Raw genomic sequence first — 6000 nt, forward strand, 5'->3', positions numbered from 1 at the left:
TGCCAAGCAAAAATCTGGAGATAAGACACCGTGAAACTCAAGAGTTCCATGATAGGACGTTGGACTTGTGGTTGTGAGTCATCTGCATAGAGATGATAGTTGAATCCATGAGAGTTAATGAGATCACTCAAAGAGAAAGAGCAGAGGCCCTAGTGTACTGTGTTTGTCCTTCATTCTCGAAGAGGACCATGACATCGAGATGATGACGTGACTTGCACTTGACTTTGATTTGAGTGAGGGAGGGCTGTGCAAGGTCACCAACCTCACTTTCTTCTCCTGAGCCATCTGGATCCAATGGCATGATATAAATCAAGACGACTGGAGGTCACCTAGTGTATAGCCCTGCATAGAAGCTGGGACATGGGTGATACTCCTGAAAAGGAGACTGAAAATCATAACAGATAAGATTTATATTTTTTCAAGTTTGCAAATCACTTCACATTTGATCTTCACAATACCCTTGGAGGTTGATGTTATTATTATCCCCATTTTACAGATGAGGAAATGGAGGCAGACAGAGTTGAAGTGAATTGCCAGTGTCACACAGCTAATAACTGATTGAAGTGGGACTCCAAAAGACCAACTCCCTGCCTCCCATACCTTATACACCATCTGCTGAGGAGGATTAGTCTAATAGGGGGAGAAAAATTGTAAAAGCAATGTCATTAAAAACCCAGAGAAGAGAAAGTGGCTTAGAGGAGAGGGTATTCAGCCATGTCAGAGGCTGCAGAGAAGATTCAGAAAGGATAAACACTAAGAAAAAAGCCATTGAATTTAGCCACCATTAGATGACTGGTCATTTTGAAATGAGCCCTTTCAGTCAGGTGGTAGGGATGGAAACGCACCCTTTGTAGTAGTTTGAGTGTGAAGGGGAGAGGGGTGATGGGATGATGGCTCAAGAGAACAGTAGGTTCAGTAAAGGTTGTTTAAATCCAGAGAAGATCTAAGGCTTGTTTGAAGGCAGCAAGGGAGGAACCAGTGGAGAAGAAAAAGTTGAAAACTAGGGAGAGAAATTGAAGGTATGTGCTCCTGGAGGAGACAGGAGAGACACAGGTACAACCTACAGATGTGTCATGGACAAAGGCCATCTCATCCTGTGGGAGACACCATCATCTTAGGGGAGATGTGCAGCAGTAAGTTGTAATGGGGGGCTGGAGCTCAGGAGAGGGAGGTGGGCGAGAGAGAGGTCTGAGTGGTACAGAAGTTTCCCTTCTGGAGCAATCACCCCACTTTGGCCAGTTCCCGCATGCCTCCTGGTCCCACTTTCTGGAGCCCTTTCCACGTGATGGCCCTTCAAAGGCAGTAGACAGGTCTCACATCCTCCCTGCAACTTCTCTTGGCCTTCTTTCCATCACCCTTTCCTTGAATTGATCCTCACAAAACCTGATCTCTGGGTCCTTCATCATCCTCATGCCCTCTGAGCCAAACAGAACAACCAACCCTCTTCCACACAAAGGGGAAGGGGACAGGGAAACAAGCATTTTCTAAGCACTAGGCACTATGCCAAGGGCTTTACAAATATCTCATTTGATCTTCACAATTATAATCTCATTTTTCCATTGAGGAAACTGAGGCAGAGGTTAGCACCTTGCCCGGGGGCACGCAGTAGTAATCATCAAGGCTTAGATTTGAACTCAGGTCTTTATGACTCCAGCCCTGTTGCTACCTACTGCACCACCTACCTACTTTCAAACACCTGAAGACTGGCCCCATAATAGCCAGCTGATACTCATGTAGTGCTAGGCACTATACTGGCTACTTTACATCTATTATCTCATCTGATCTTATGATCACTATCCTCATTTTACAGATGAGGAAACTGAGGCAAGCAGAGGCTTTTGTGATGTGCCTAGGGGCATACAGAGAGTAAATATCAGGAGGCTGGATTTGAACTCAAGTCTTCCTAATTCTAGTCCCAGCACTCTGCCTACTGTGCCACAGGCTGCTGTGCCCCCCAGGGCCTCCCCTCTCCAGGCTAAAAGTCCTCAGGATTTTGGGAGGACCATCATGGGGGTAATCTTGAGGTCCTTCACCTCCAGGGTGGAGCTGCCCATCTCTGGTCACTTATCATTTCCCTTATTGAATTGAACGACAGCGCTAGTGAGGCCTGAGCAGGACAGAGGCTAGTGCTTCTTTCTCTTGATGCGTCCCCCAATCTCCCAAGCCTCCTTGGCTGCCCCATCCCCTGGCTGCCTTGTCCTGAGCTTGAAGACCACTAGCTGCCAGTGCAGTGGGAGATGGGGAGGAGGGGGCAGCAGCCAGAGTAGATAAAGGACCGGCTTGGATTGGTGGCTCTAGGACTTATGGCAGCTGCACACAAGCCCCTTTCCCTGGCTGAAGGGAATGTTCTTGCCTCATCTATGAAATGAGGTTGATAACATTGTCTCTGCCATAGGATTTAGCAAGGAGACAAGTGCCAGGGCAGCTTCTAAATATTCCAGAAGGACATGTGGCTGTAATGTCCAAAGGTCAACTTGAGGCCCTCAGCCAAGAGCTTGACCTTCCTCAGGCCCCAGGATCAGTGTGGAGGGGAGGGTTCCTGGGAGGTCCTTGGCCCATTAGGGATAGAGGGCAGGCCAGAGGTACTGTCCTATCATAGTGGTATGAATCAGCACATCTGTCTCCTTGATCCCCATGTCACTGAGCTCTCTAGAAGTTTAAACATTAAACTTGACATGATTCAAAACCTGAGACATCCAGCTTCACCTTCCTCCTCACTCCCCATTTCCATTCCTGATACCTCCTTTCTCTGGCTCTCCTGGAAAATTCAGAGTTCTCGGACTTTACCCTCCCACTCAGTCAACTAGCTTCTATTAAGTTCACACTATGTGCCAAGCCCTGGAGTTACAAAGAAAGGCAAAAAACAGACCCCCATAAGGAGCTCCCAGTGTAATGGGAAGACACCCTACACACACACACACACACACACACACACACACGCACACACACATGCACACACATGCACACATGTGCACACACACTTATGGACCAACAAACTAGGAACAGTATACACTGGAGCTAATCCATAGAGGGAAGGCACCAGCATTGAGGACTGGGAAAGGGTGTTTCCTGTAGAAGAGGAGATTTTTGTTTGAGTCATTTCAGTCAATCCAACTCTTCATGACCCCATTTGGGGCTTTCTTGGCAAAAATACCATTGTGGTTTGCCATTTCCTTCTCCAGTTCATTTTACAGATGAGAAAACTGAGGAAAACAGGTGAAGTGACTTGTCTGAGGTCACACAGCTAGGAAGTATCTGAGATTGGATTTGAACTCATGAAGATGAATCTTTCAGATTCCAAGCTCAGCACTATGTGCACTATGGCACCACTGAGTCGCCCCACCAGAGGAGATTGGAGCTGAGCCCTGAAGTCAGGGAAGCCAGGAGGTGGAGGTGAGGAGGGAGGTCAGTCCAGGAATCGGGACAGATGGTGAAACTGCCCAGTAGGGAGATGGTGTGTCTTGTGTGAGGAATAGCAGAGTTTGTGGGCACTGCGTGGGGAGGGGGAGCAAGAAGAAGGCTGGAAAGCAGGAAGTCAGCAGTTACACGGGCCTTTAAAAGCCAGAGTGGTTAGTCAGAAGGTAATCCAGATCACAAAGATCAGGTGAATAAACTGGCCCCATGTAAGTCAGAGAAGACTCAGGAGGGACATCAGAACTATGATGTGACCCGGTACATGTTTATTAAGCGCCTACTGTGTGCCAGACACTGTGCTAAGCACTGGGGATACAAATAAAATCAAGACCATGCCTGTCCTCAAGGAGTTTATGGTCTAACATGCAAAGAGAAGCTGAAGGGGGAAGGGGAGAGGCAGAGGATGGGGGATGGAGGCATGATGGAAATGATGGTGGAGTGGACATCAAGCAGAGCAGCTGGTGGCGAGTGAAGGGCTGGCTGGTGTTTTTCAGCTTTCTATAAATGGAGGCGTGGGAAGAAGTTTGTGCTTTGACCTCTAACCCTCCGATGGAGGGAGGAGGAGCAGAGCAGAAGTAACTGAGGGGTGAGTAGTAAAGCTGAGGGGTAGCAAGATGGCCCAGTGGATAGAACAGCTAACCCTGGAGTGAGGAGGACCTGAGTTCAGACACAGCCTCGGGCACTAGCCATGTGACCCTGGGCAGGTCACTTAACGGTTTGCCTCAGTTTCCTCATCAGTCAAATGAGCTGGAGAAGGAAATGGCAAATCACTCTAGTATCTCTGCCAAGAAAGCCCCAAACGGGGTCACAGAGAGTCAGATGTGACTGATCCCACTCAACAACAGCAGCAAACCTTGAAGCAGTCTACTGAATGATGAGTTTATTCCTGCCCCCAAGGGTTCATGGGACGTGAAGAAGATGATGGTGAAATCAAGACCCTACAGAAGACCCGATGGCAAATGAAACCGGAGAGATCAATAGGCCTTTTCTCTTTGGGTCCAGGGGTCAGGACCAGGAGGAGGAGTCATGCAAAGAGATAACTTCAGGATGGCCAATCAGGAAGGACTTCCTACCAAGAGAACTGTCCCAGGGTAGGACAGCTGCCCCCAATATAGCATCCAAGGAGAAGGAAGTGCTGCTCCTATGTCGTCCATCTCGGTCAGCCCTCACCTGGAGTCTTGTGCCCTGACACACTGTCAGAAGCCCCTGGATGAGCCAGAGAGAGGCCAGAGGAGGACCAAGGGAGAGAAGGGTCTTGAGTTCATGTCACGAATGGAGATCTGTTGGAGGATGGTGGAAGGGGGGACCTGAAAGCGGTGTCCAAATGCATGAAGAGCTCTCCTGTGGAGGAGGGGTCAACCTTGTTCTGCTCCCCCAAGGGCAGACCCAAGAACCATGAGGGAAGCTACAAAGAGGCAGATTAAGGCTGGATGTCAGGATAGACTACTTAACAACGGGATGGATAGCTCACATCTTCACCGTGTCCTGAGATTTGTAAAGCACTGCCCATCCGGGTCTCTCACTGATCCATCCCCAGGAGGCCATCATCAACAGGAGTGATATCACAGAAGCTCCCCCTCCCAGACTCATGGGGAGGAGTCAGTGAAACAACAGATGTTAGCGAACCTTCTCCCAGAATGGAAACTTTGTCCCCATTTCACAGATGGGGTACTGAGGCTGAGAGTCCTTGGCCACTTGCTCATCATCACACAGACAGTAAGTGGCTGAGAGCCGTCCAAGAGTAGAGCAGGTCAGCAGGCTGGGCAGGTGTGGGCCCAGGCTGGACAACCCCCTGGCAGGGATGCTCTGGCCTTGGCTGGCACATGTGGCCTCCAGTCTAACAAGTCTAAGATTCTGTCTGACTTCTGTCAGTCTCTTTCCTGAAGGGGAGGGGAGATGCTAACAATGTTGTCCTGCCTGCTTTCAGCTGTTGGGGACCAGACCAGCTGCTGCTCTCTCCACACCTGCCTAAAAGTCACTTTTCAAGGTGACTGGGGGCTTCCTAGTTTTCTGTGCCTCCAAGTATCTGGGGGGCTTTCTTGCTTGTGTTCGAGGGGGTGCATTTTTCACTGCTTTCAAGTTTCTTGCCCCTTCGCTCCCGAGTGTCCTCTGGGCAGGAGGAGGGAAACAAGAGTTGTTCCTGGAAAGGACAGGTGACCGTGCACCCAGAGTGTCTCCACACAGGGCAGATCATTGCTCCCGAATAAAATGCTGAGAACAGGGCCCCATCAATATCTCAAATCCGCGTAGGGAAATATTCATTTAGAATCAATTTTAGGGTGTTTCAGACGGTAAAGTCCTTTTAACTAGATCTCCGGTGAGGGTGCAGAGGCAGTTTATGGGGCTGTAAATTCAAGGCGGAGCGGTCTCAGCGCAATGCATGTCTTCCCTGCACACAAGCTGTTCCTTCTATCCCAGCCGGGGCCCCTGCGAGGAATGTTGCCCAAATATTCTGTAAATCACCGGCAGACCCGCGGTAATGTGAAATATGACTTTCAGTCGTCTGTTAGACACTAGAGGAGCGCCCGCCTCACACCCATCACCACTAACATTGGTTATGGGTAATAACACTTTCCATCACAACTA

This window comes from Notamacropus eugenii, chromosome 2 (genome assembly GCF_028372415.1).
Source record: "Notamacropus eugenii isolate mMacEug1 chromosome 2, mMacEug1.pri_v2, whole genome shotgun sequence".
NCBI lineage: Eukaryota > Metazoa > Chordata > Mammalia > Diprotodontia > Macropodidae > Notamacropus > Notamacropus eugenii.